Source organism: Wyeomyia smithii, chromosome 3 (assembly GCF_029784165.1).
Source record: "Wyeomyia smithii strain HCP4-BCI-WySm-NY-G18 chromosome 3, ASM2978416v1, whole genome shotgun sequence".
Lineage (NCBI taxonomy): Eukaryota > Metazoa > Arthropoda > Insecta > Diptera > Culicidae > Wyeomyia > Wyeomyia smithii.
This window is the reverse complement of record NC_073696.1, coordinates 260,705,507-260,719,080: the sequence shown is the minus strand read 5'-3', so window position 1 is coordinate 260,719,080 and position 13,574 is coordinate 260,705,507. Positions and strand designations below refer to the sequence as shown.

At 40.3% G+C, this 13,574-nt stretch overlaps 1 protein-coding gene across 3 annotated transcripts in view; it reads left to right on the top strand.

Annotated features, from left to right (window-relative positions):
* Positions 1–13,574, top strand: part of LOC129731910 (uncharacterized) — a 527,400-nt gene that overhangs the window by 15,587 nt on the left and 498,239 nt on the right. The window lies entirely within an intron of this gene.

Sequence of the window (13,574 nt, the reverse complement as noted above, 5' to 3'; positions counted from 1 at the left end):
CCAGAGAGGAACGTTAGGTGTAGCCTCAGTTCAGGCAATTGTAATTTGGCGATATTGGTAGGATAGAAAAGAGGCTCGGTAGAAGAGCAGTAAGCTTGAAATGTAAGGGTTAACTCTCACACACAAGCACGGATATAAATAAAGAAAAAAAAGCGTATCATTCACTTCAATAGTGATACTGCCAATAATATGAAGTGCGGAGTACAGAAAACACCTGGGCAATATCACAATAGATCAAATTTCTCTGGTCACAGTGATGAGTCCACACAGAGAAAAAAAAAACACAAAAACAATATAGGGGTACAAATTAAAAAACCGAAAACATCGAGAGCGTCCCAAAAATTGTCCACTTTCAAAGGCTTGAAATTCAATATATGAAAAATAAAAGGCTTGATGTTCAGTCAGTTTTCAACGGATTTCCTTCATTCCTGAACAGTTGATCAACAGAACAGACTGTGTTTCTGCAACCTCCAACATTTTCGAATGACTTCAAACCAATTAGTCAACGCTGTTCTTCAAGGTCATTGATGATTTGAAATAAAGAATGAAAGAGAATCATTACTGGAATTTATCGGTTCACACCTTTGAATTGATCACTCAAAATCGAATGAGTTTCTAAACATATTGGGAGAAGTACATTGAAATGAGACAGGCTGTGGTTCCAGGTTCATTTAGCAGTCGTGTCTCATACAGAACCTCTTCAACTACACTTTTTTACTACACGTTTTTTTTACACGGGTTTTTTTACGCGGGTTTTTTACGCGAGTTTCTTTCGCGTTCTTTTACGCGGATTCCGGAATTTACGCGGTTTTTACGCGGCACGTATCCCGCGACTCGCTCTTCGTTCGGGGAACTGGGAAAGTCAAAATAATGCGGAGGAAGTCTCAAGTTTCATTTTTATATCACGTGATTATTGAATGTTAAAGCAGTTGTATCGAAAAAGTAACACTTGGCACAGGCATAATAGCGCGCGTACGAAATCTCTGGTAAGTTGCTCTCTATGAGAGTAAACTAGGAGGCGATTAAACAATATAATAAACTGAAAAACTTACATGCAATCAAGCCCAAAAACTACTACAGTTATCGTGAATTCATGCTATGTTGAAATAAAATTTGATCATAATTAAAAAATCAGAATTCAGTGGTGGTAAACTAAATTCGAATGCGATCAAAAGAAGGTTCCAATAGGTCTGCTACTGCGATAATTTATCTTGTAATTAGTTTATAAGACACTTTCTCACCAAAAAATTATAAAATTTCCTCTGCAAGAGATGTAAATAGTTTTTTGTGGTGGCAGTTTGTCAGTCTTTCACCACCGAATCGAATATCTTAGTTAGTATCAAACGTCTTTGGCAGTATTTATTCCGGCAGGTTTTCTGCAACAGTCATGCTAAAAACTGGCCGAAGAAAACCACTATCGAAGACGTTCGATACCCCAGTTATTTTTGGGATATGAGATAAATTATCACTCAATGTTTTGTAACAATCGAAAAGAAATCACTTCTGTTATCAATGAAACAAAATTTGCTTTTGACTAAAGCCTTGTGGAAACGGGCCTCGAACTGTTGAATTTTGATCAATATCGAAAATTTGAATGACGGCAACGAAAACTTTGATATTCTAGCTGTCTTACGAATACATAAAATACCGGTAATCATACAAAAATCAGACTAAATTGTAGCTATTCAGGAGCGATTCGGGTGCTAAAGAAAACCCCCTGCAAAACAGGTGCTATCTGTTTAAAATAGGGTCTGGTGCTTGAAATAGTGTTTCTTGATTGGGAACTCCTATTGATCATTGTTAAAATTTGCTAAATCAATTTTATAATTAGAAAACAAGTACTGATAGAAAAAAAGTTAGTGGACAAGTTGATGTTTTCATAGTAATATTTACACATTTCGAGTATTTCGTCTCAATACATAACAGGCCGTACGAGCTGCTTAAAATAGGTTCCCTACCATGTACACCTTGTGCATGTTCAATCTTTCATCAACTAACCAAACCAAAGGAGATGGTACCCGAAAACGCAAACCGAACGTCAACGCAAGTTGATTCACCCTCACGAGGTTGACATTTACGATAAACAAACATGTCGCGCGCGCGTTACATAGCCGAAGAGAACAATCGGCTGAGAAGGCACAACACACACGCTGCCGTCCTGGCACCACCGGTAACGTAACGGCTGATGCAAATTGCATCCCCAATCCGAATAGGTAGAGGTATGCACATCGTTTCAGTTGCGCACATCTAGGAGAGAAGCGGGTTAAACCATATTGTCCAACTTCTATCACAAATAATTTCAAAAGATCAGCCAAATTAAACAGATAAGTTACAATGATTTGTAACAAATTGAAAAAGTTACATTGGCTTTGCTATAACTCCTCTATCTCCTACGGTGGAGCACGAAGAAGGGCCCAGCGAGTGCGAGGACTCGTAAAAAACAGTAAAGAAAAGGTACGATGATGCTATCGAAATGACTTGAAATGAGCTAAAAGGTCACTTCAGCTGGCATTTTCCACATCAAAGACACAACCTGTTTCATTTCCATTCCCCTGCGGGAAGTGTGGCAGCGCTGTAACAACCACAACCACCAGTGCTTTCCGAGCCGCGTGGTTCAAGCTGTGGGCTCATCGGAGACTACAGACGAAGTGATCGCTAGCGAAATGATTAACGAGTATCCTGATGCGATGGTAATTGACTGGCTGAATTGGCGTAGATGTCCGGCATATATTTCAATTCCATCGCTTCAGCATACGGGATGCAGGGTGGTGCGGTGTCAAGAAATTGATTAAGTTCAACCTTTTCTCATTCTCTATTTTCTGACTAAACGCGTGACTCATCTGTCAGTTCCCTCGAAGCGAACTGGACCTGAATATCGTCATGTTGGCGAGCGAGATAGTAGAAAATGGGTTCAAAGGATGGCACGCCTCGCCTCATCATGTTTGTGGCGGAGCACCGCAAGTGACACTGTACACAGAATATTTACGCGGTGCTGTTGCTTTGCAGCGAGAGCAGCGTTGCACGCCCTCCGATGGACCGTCCGTAATGGCCAATCCTTGCTGAAGCACCGAAACTCCATTATATGTATATTAATTTTTTTGCACCGAGCTTGTTTTCATCCGGCCGTGATAATTACACGTCTTTTGCAGTGCCATCGTTCCAGCCACGAGAAAAGCTGGGTCCGGCGGTCCGAAGCTATTTCATCCGAGTCTGTTTGGCTTGTTCTGCAACTGAAATGACTGTTTTATGCCATTTACAGGGTGAACCGGTCGCCACGTAACGTGTATGTGGCCGGTTTTATCGCTCTAGCTTGCCGCCATGACGACCAGAATAGATCAGTGTCAACCACAAGTTTGGGTAGCGTTCCGCTATAAACCACTCAAACTTTAATCTACCATGTTATATGAGGCGTAGAACTGATTCGAAAATCAAGTCCAGTTTTCAGCGCCATAAAACAAAAGCGATACCAACCATTATAAGGCGATATGGTTCATTGTGGTGCCGGCAACACTGTCGGTCACGGCTAGTCTCGAACAAAAGGTCAAGGTATGACATATATTTTTAAGTCGGTCGCAGCCTAAAGGGCAGCGTACTCTACTGGCTGTTGAGATGGCATTTCGCTGCCTCCGTCGGCGTCATCATCAGTGAGAAGTTTCATTACCTAATAGTGGCTGCACGAGTTTCGCGGTTATGCTGAGTATCATTTTAAGTTCATTGTATGAAATCATGATACAGTTTGAGCTCCAATTTAAGTTTAATAAGGATACGGAAACTAATCTTGCAATTTTCAGTTTTACTTTTAAGCAGCAAACGTAGAGATGAAGATATAGAAATGAATTAACCGCGAGCGAGTAAACTTGCAGACTCATCGTCTGTTGAAAGATTTTAAGGTGGCGTACGATTAGGAACGCCACGAAAAATAATGTCCTTTACTCTTCATCTGTCAATCAACTTCATTCCATATTTCGAGCAGTGGCTTTTTTCGAGAATTGTTTTTTTATAAACTGATCATAAGATGATTAAATAATGACGAAACAATCCCAAAGTGCCTTCAAATTTTTCATCAATCCCAACATTGACTTACTCAATAAAATATCGAATAAATTGACCACTTGTTACGATACCATCTCTACTTGCAATTAGTCGAACGAAATTTGGCTAAATGATAGCTTCAGGAAACACTTTTACACATCCCAAAAGTTTCGTCCATCGGACACCAAACAACGTAATTAGTAATTATTAAAACAAAACCACAAAGTGTACAGTTTGGTTCAAACTTCGCCAACAAAACCCCCACCGGCATACATTAAATTAGTTACAAACTTTGTTATTTTCCTCTCTGTGTACCCCGAGACTGGGATCCCCGTCCCGCTGCGGACTGCAGCTAGAGTGTTCACTCTGTGAGAGGAGGAAAGTTATGCCAGCATCATGAGACTGTTTCATCACTGCCCGGTTGCGTCATCAGCAGAGGCGCAACTATACTAGCTGCTACTGGGCAATGCAAAACGCAAACTCGTACATCCCATGGAGGCATCTGCTGCCGGAGCTACAATCAAATAACACCGATTAAATGACCCACAATGGCCACCTCTAGGAAGTGGTATTAGTCAACGATATCGTACTTTACCGTGTTTTATTTCTGTCAGTAGCATCTGTCTGTCGGAACATGGCGTAATAGGACCCGGGACAGGATTTGTATGCTTTCCATCAAGTTCCCAGTGATAAAGTACGAAGTTTGTCCACTGGCGTTACCACAGGGGATTACTTTTGTTCCCACTAGCTTTCACGGGGTAAATTATCTTGTCTCCTACTAGTCTGCCTGCCTGCTGGTAGTTGAGGTTAGCTGCAATATAACGAGCACTTAACCGTTTGATGGGTAAAACACAGTCATCACGAACAATTTACTGTGTGAAAGTGTAAAATGCACCCGTCACTTAGTGTCAGTCGCTGTTACTAGCGCAAGCGCTGATGAAATGATCAACTTTTGACTGGTGTATAATGTTTACATCAGTCATTTGATGGTCGTGAAAGCTAAGAAAAATAAACACCCAGTACGTTATGCCGTTACTTTTTGGATATTTCAGATGGTGATTGAATATGTTACCCTAAACCTTGAAAGATCAACCTTCATTTCCAACCGAAAACGCATATTAATGCTGTAGAAAATCTTCTCGAAACACATCTTAGAGGCTCGCGACTATTTATAACTGATTTCCAACTGATTCCATTATTTTGCCACAAAATTTAGCAGGAAATTCAGGCTTTTAGGAACAGTTTAGTTATTAACAACTACACGCAAAAGTTCAAGCTTTAATCATCCAATGTGTCCTTTCAATTCGCACAGAATTTGCTCTGACTTCTCACAACCAATGCGTGATACGCATAACGCAAAAGTTGTACAAGGAATACTTTGACAGAGATCAAAATCAGAATATGTATCATATACACAAAAATCGTAATGTGTCGGTAAACTTCGGCTTCGGGCGAACGATCAGTTTCGAGGCGCTCAAAAAACCGTTCTTTACTTTCGCGAGCCGGTGCGTATCAACGGCTCGTGCATCCCTAAAAATCGTCAGCAACCGAAACAGCCAATGGCGAGCCTTACTGCCGTGGAAGTTATTGACGCTGGTGCCAGTAACGCAGAACCGAATACAAGAGAATGAAACCAGAGTCATAATTAAATGCAAAAAGTTTTGGACTAATCTCATGTTTTTGTTTATTGTTAATGATTGAATGATGTTTTCAAATGACCTGATTCATGCAAGTGAATCGATCAGACAATAATTTCTTCAATGGAGTCAGTACCCAACTTATCAGTATTGATTGCTGGTTGCACTTTTTTACGATGCCAACCTTCTGAACATCGGCTGATGCTTTATAAGTGTAGTGGTTTGGAGCTGCGCAATACATTCAAAATACGCTAGAGCATCAAATGCGTTATGCCCAACGCACATGCGTTGTACTGGTTCTAATTTTAATCAGTAAATGCGCTAATTTCGCTCATAAATGATCTGGTTACGCACACTCCAACTTTTGCGTGTAGGGTATCATAAAATTCAACTTCAAACAACTGTTGGAAGCTTTTTGACTCAGTTCCCGAAATTGAAAGGAACTTTTTTGTAGTTGCAAAAATGACATAAAACTTCGTATGTTCCGAGTTTCTTACATGCTAAGGCGTCATCCATAAATTTTGTAAGGACTTTTTTCGAAATTTTCGATGCTTTCCCCCATAACAAGGCTTAGTAAGTTTTTACATTACCTCTACCCCGCTGGTCTCGATTACTTTACCAGATACTCGAACTCATTGATGAAGTTGAAACTAGTGACCGTTTTGGGATTGGTACGGAGTTTAGAGGTAATTTCCGATGAAGGTTCTTTTAGGTTTTGCCGATTTTCTTTAAATGATAAAGAGCAGAACAGTGTCCAGTGAGAAGTCTTGTGATGATGCGTAGTTCACTACGAGTTAACCTAAGTAGTCTTTTGGTAGCAGGCTTTGTTTTGCTAATCTTCATCTCAAAGAGCAAACAGTTTTACTCCCTCTTAACAACTGTGAGCTTACATTCAATGTGCATCACACCATCTGCTGTAGAGAGCGCAGAGTAATAGTTTCTCTGACGAAAAAACGCTCCTAATTTGACAGAGCAAAAACCCAGAGAAACTTTTGTAAATTGCTCATCCGCGCACGCAAGAAAAGTGAAATGAGTTGCTCGGCGATCAACAGCATTGCGTTACCGTTCTCATCGCTCTGGGGTGCGACAAAAACAGTATAAAATCGAACTTTCTGTAGAATACGCATCCATGGTGAGTTGTAAATCTTCCTATCTTCCTATTATTATTAAATTCGAAAACGGTTAGGATGTGGCTTCAAAGTGAACCTAAATGTTTTGATATTTGGCCATCTTCTAGTCTAGTAAAGGAGAAGCTAACGAAAACTACTCCCTCTTAAACTGAGAGAGCAAACAAATGTTTACCCCTCACACGCGATGATTAAGAGTGAAAAGGAACTCTGCGACTCAAGTTCTCCAAGGGGTTTGGCAGGTAGAGAGGGAAATTTAGGGCAAAATTCAAGAGAACTGAACAAGCCTGTTTGGTAGCCACAGAATTGGGGTTGATAAACTGTTTAGCTTGTCTAAAACTCTGCGCATGTTGCTAATGAGATGCTATTTTTTAGCGCTTCCCATGTACTTAGTTCGTCTTTAATGGCGGATGTAGAGGTACCCAGAAACGGTTGCTGAGCAGATCCTTGTTTTGCTAGGCTGTCGGCATGTTCATTTCCTACGACTCCGCAGAGTAGCATGACTTTGTTGAGACGGGAAAGTTCCCTGATTATTGCAATGCTCTCCCAAACTAGTCTGGAAACATATGTGGCAGACTTTGATGCCAGTCGAGCGAACTGTCTGAAAAGATTCTATAGTTGCGCTTTAGACATATCATAGCTCACAAGTACACTAAGGTCGCTTTTTACGCGGGGTATGCGTTCCGAATTTGTATGGGCCCGCGTAAAAAACGACTTTTTTGAGTTGCAAATATAGCAAAGAAAACCGTCCTAAAACTTTCAAACCTCGTTTGAATATGATAGTGGCCAATCTAGAGACCAAAATGCAATATTTTAAATTTTGAGTATTTACACCAAAAATTGTGAATTTTTTTGAAAACTGATATATGATCACTCGTGGCCTGAAACGGAAAACGTGATTAAAATTAGGTCGATATCTTGTACCGTTTTTGAGTAATGGAGGAAAGCAACCCGCGTAAAAAGCGACCTTACTGTATATTGCGCATACCTCTGCTTGAAAGACGGTTCGCCACTTACCCAAAAAGATAGTGGTCTTTATACCCTGATTGAGTCTGGGATTCGATTTTCAGAATGTCCAGGTGACCCACTAGGTCATCTTCGAGCATCGTTGTAATTCTTTGCCTCCTCATGGCGCCAAACACTCTTCCTTTACATAGAGGCAGTAAGCACAACATGGCTTCCATGGCTGCAGTCGGGGTTGTGCGCAGGGCACTGCTAACACTGGGAAGAGAGGCCAGTCGTTGAACTTTGTTGAGTTTTTCCTGAGCTGTCGTTTCATTAACCTTAGATTACCGTACAAGGGCTGCGTAGGTTATACGTAGTCGAGCAATGGTGATGTAACACAGTGTTCTGCCATCTTGTTAGCGTAGTCCAGCTGAGCAGTCCTGTTCAGCTCCTAATCCAGAATGATTCCACAATATTCGGTCTCATTGCTGAAACAACAATTCAATAGCGAAGGAGTAATTAAACACATCCTTCGCTTGGTGAAGGGTATGATGACTGTTTTAGCGGGTTCAATGTTCGACCCTTCCTCTAAGCCAGTGGCTCCCAACCTTTTTGGGTCCGCAGCCCCTTTTGCTAAACACAAAGAGCTCCGCGGCTGCCTATGCGAATTACAGAGAGCTTCACGGTTCCCCCCGAAAAAAAAATCAGATACGAGATTTGCAATACGAGGCTGCGTTTTCCAGTCTTAAATCGTCCTGAAAGTCTAATTTGTTTCACCTCATAGCCCAAATACGCAGAAGAGCTGATAACCCGCTTTTATAGAGGTGTCTAGAAAGGAATTTAAATTACCTGTCAAATTTGCGAAGACCTTCACGGATCCCTTGCCGGCCGTGGACCCCCGGTAGGAACCACTGCTAAAAGCACTACTGGAAGACGGTGTTAGAGCAGGGCTCCTGATTCCTGCATTGAATCTTCATTTGCTTCGTGAACCGTTCGCTGTGGACTAATGTCAATGTAACACGAACGCATACTTCATCGGGCGCGTACATGTGTTCGGATGAACTGAAACGATCGATTCGTGTCTTTCCCTTTTCCTGCTGTTTCTCATTATTTGCCGATTGGATACGGTTCAAAATCACATCGATGCAACTCAGTAAATATTTGTATCGGTTCACCGTGACATTGATAGATTCATCATGGCAAATAAAATCGGGACGAAGACAAAATAGCATTCGCCTCGAATTCGCCCGTTCACTGAAGCTTACCAGAATTTCTGAGCTTGTTCGTACATTTGCTGGTGCTATGAGACAATAGGCCGTATGAGTTAGGCCGGAAATATACTGGCGCGTCTTGCACTGCGGAGACGGTTCGCCTTGCCGTGGGTTAGCTGTACATTAACCTGCGGCAGGGATTTACTTAGGGCTGTACATTAGCCTACAGCGCTAGTATGTTCACGGCCTTAAAGCGTTGGCTTTATTCGCCGCTGCAAATACTAAGAGACAAGCAGGACAAACTTTTTTGTTCATACGGCCGGGATCAAAAAAGTTTTTATTTTTGTATCTATGTCGTGAAGATTCAATAGAACAGCGAGCATAGTTTCTTAAGAAAACAATTAATGTTGGAAATCATACAAAATTTAGTTGAATTTATTATGATTGACGACGGGGAACATATTGTTCATATTTTTCTCGGTTTTTGAAGATGCATGGCAGCGCCGTGTTAGGTGTGTTGTAAATTAATACAACTAATCATTTGCTTAATTTGCAAGGTCTGTCTCATTAATCTAAAATTTTTAAAAATATTCCAATCCGAATAACCAAATTTTTGAAATAACCGAACAGTTAGTGTGCTTACTAATAATTCTTGTACTAGGTAAATATGGTTACATAAATGTTTAAAAATTATTTTTTAATCGATGTTTGCAATATACGGTAAATAATTAAATTGTAGCTTTAACCCACTAGTGCCCAAATCAATTTTCAGACGGACTTCGAAAAAATCACTTTGAAACTTTATAAACATTTGTTAAGTATTGATTGAAGCTTTTAGGGGTTCAACTGAAGACCGTCTTAAGGCGGCACTGGGTACTAGAGGGTTAATTTATTTATCTTGGAGATGAAAAAACGAATTTGCAACCAACAGATTTTATTTAAAAGGTATAGCGCTCTCTTTAAAGTGTTCTCATTGCTCGGAGGTGGTTTTTCTTAGTTTTATTTTCGGGGTGAAAAATGCGATACAGCGAAATAATCTTTTGCATACGCTTAAAGATATTATTATTATTATTATTAATTTTATTAAAGACACTTTACACATATTGTGTGCATTCGTGTCCGACAAACGCTTAAAGATAGGTTTGGGCATAGGAAAATAAATGTTGATTAAGAAAAACGCAAAATGGCATATTTTAACAATCTTGTGTGCTGGATTGGCGTGCATAAATAAACTAAGGTTGCTTCATAGGCGTTTTTTTCAACGCGGGTTTTTTACGCGAATTCCGGAATTTACGCGGTTTTTTTCACGCGACACGTATCCCTCGCGTAAAAAGCGACTTTAGTGTATAGAAAAATAACTTAAGTTATTTATACAAATTTACATTTGTGGCAAACCCGATCAGAAAGAAAAAACAAAAATGTAACAGAAGTTGTTAGTTTGTTACGGGAAAAACCTTCCAGGCTGTGTTTTCAATTTGGTCCCGTTAGGTGTTAAAATAACAGAAATTATAACAGAAATGATTCTACTAGTATCAAACACATATTAAAATTTGTTACTAACATATTAGCTTTCTAACAAAATAAGATAGTATATAATACAATATAATAACAAACATTGTTAGCAACAACAGGTTTTGATAAAAACGAAAAGTTAGTTAGACTTGTTTCAGGACTACTTCATTACACGTTTTGTTATTATATATATTCAAATTCAATTTTGTAATCAAAATACAAAATTGTATCAAAATATGTTATTTGTATCTCACGTTGATAGAGTTTTGTAATGTTTTAGTTGTGCTCTTTTGACCGGGAAGACAATTAATTTTACCACAGTTGAGAAAAAATATTTCAACGTTCAATACTTCTATTGCTACATAGTAGCAATAGCATAGTAGACAGACAGATTTTCACAATGATTATGAATTGCATGATTACGAAATTGTGGATATGTCCGCCATTTTGTATGTTTCTCTTGTCGATATTTTTTTCTTAACTCTTAAGTTACGTTTAAATAAATACAAATGATTGTTTCTTTGTGTCGCTTGAAAACATCTCAAAAAAAATCACAGGAGGGTTGTGTGCAAAGCCACGACCGCAAGTTTGAAGTAGAATGCTTTTAGATAACCCGGCTGCTTGCGTGTCAGTCATTTTGAAATCGGATTTGTTTCGTATTTACCGCTTGTTAAGCACAGTATCAACATCACACTGCTATGCATTTGCAGCAACATCAAACCTCAGTTGCAGTTTATTGATAACCATTATTATGCTCTTCCAAATACATTTACTAGCCTTGAAAAAGGCCGATTGCTGATATTGCAATTTTCATTCAATTATTGCATAAATGCTCCATGGTAAGATTTACCCGCTGCAACTGCTAAGCTATTCCTAGTCATGCCACAGTTGTGGCCGCTCTACGCTGCCATTGGTATCCGCTGTCCCTGCATCAGCTGGCCCAGCTGCTATTGATGCTGAGTACCGCTGCAACTAGTGCGCTATCCATTGCTACGCCACAGTTGTGGCCGCTATCCGCTATCGCTGGTATCCACTGCATTGCTACTGCTGCTGCTAAGGGATGACTGCTGTTGTCGCTATCTAGAACCATTATGAGCAGCTTCGGCTGAAACAGGCTCTTATTTAGGCCAAATATCATATTTTCAATTGCAAGGTATATGATTCTGTCGACCGTGCTTGGGAAGCAATCATATAACGACCAATCAGCGGTCGAATTTTTCGTTTTGACAAGGCTTGACTATTTTCAATAGTACAATAGTTTGAATAATAAAATTACAATTATCTTCATTTAGGAAGAATCTTAGAAGATGTTCCAATCTATTGCTGCAAGAACGGAGGAAATCCATCGAATACTAACCAATTTATAAGCATTTGAAATTGGACATATTTTTTACTTTTTCCGGTTTTAGATTTTCATTTCACATCCCTATGTAGCCGAACTTCCTGAGAGAAGTATTCTACTTCAAAAAATCAAAAGAAGAAACCCTTTCTCAAAAGTAAAAATCTTTTCTATTTATTTAAACGGAACAATTTGATACCCTCTACCTGTATCTTCTTGGAGACTGTTTCCACGTCCTGGCATAACAAGAGCCAACTAGATAAGCTACGGATCAAAGCAAATGACTAAGGCCGTGAACATACTACTTATTCAATCAGAAGCAACCCGCCGGACATAGTCAAATAAATCACTTTCTGCTCGGTAGCTCATCAGGAATACGCCAGCCGATAGCAGCTGCAGCGAATGAATGTTCTCTATTGAAACGATCGTGGGGTCGAATCCAAAAGCTTTTGGACCGATTTTGGAAACGGTGGGTCCTAGAATACTTACCAACTCTAACTAAACGGACGAAGTGGTTCGAGGAAAGTAGAGCCATACAACCGGGCGAACTAGTTCTTATCATCGACGATACGACACGTAATAAATGGACGCGAGGACGCATTCTGAAAGTGATCACCGCTGCAGATGGAAGAGCAAGGCAAGCGGAGATTATGACTACCAAAGGCATTTTGCGTCGGCCTGTGGCAAAGTTGGCTATTTTGGATGTGTCTGATGAAACCGGGAATGCTCGCCAGTTCCATCGGGGGGAGAATGTTACCAAGGAAGCAAAGGAACTGGCAACTTTGCTCGCCGTTAATAAACGGCTAATGCCGTGATCGCTGATGGAGGATCAGCTTATCTCTTTGGCCTTTGAGAAGACAACGTCAGATGTGAAAGTAGAGTAGGTTAGCTTAGAGAAATTATTCGAGATTTCGTGTAGTGAAATATATTTGAATAACTTAGAATTTATTCTGCAGATAGCGCAGATAAGTCATATAAAATCAATACAGTTTCTCGGATACACGTGTGGAGGGCTCTTACTCTACAATCCGAAACAACACTCTTCAAAGAAATCAGTGAGCCCTCTCACGACAAATTTTACGCTGCGTGATGACTCTATTTGATCCACTAGGCTTATTAGCACCATACATTGTGTTAGGAAAAATGTTAGTTCAAGAAACCTGGTGCGCGCGGATCGGCTGGGACGAATGCGTGACCGATGATATTTTCGAACATTGGAAAACATGGGTTGCAACGTTAAAGCATATCGACACGGTTCGAATTCCCAGGTGCTATTTTAGAAACACTAACTATTTCGAAAAAGTTCAACTTCATACATTCACAGATGCTAGCCAATTAGCGTACTGCAGCGTATCGTATTTGCGAGTCGTGAATTTAGAAGGAAATGTCGAAGTGGCGTTGGTCATGGCCAAATCCAGGGTTGCGCCTTTAAAACCAGTCACGATACCGAGATTAGAACTTCAGGCGTGCACACAAGGAGCACGTCTAAGTCAGTTTGTGAAGGATGGGCATTCCCTAAAGATATCCAAACATTTCCTTTGGACTGACTCGAGCACCGCACTGAGTTGGATAAATTCAGACCCTCGACGATTCCGACCGTATGTGTCTTTCCGAGTTGCAGAAATTTTGGAGTTGACTGATAGAAATGAATGGCGCTGGGTCCCTTCTAAACAAAATCCCGCCGATGAAGCGACAAAGTGGGGATCTGGTCCTTACTTCAAGGCTAACAGCATTTGGTACTCTGGCCCAGAATTCCTGTACAAACATGAAG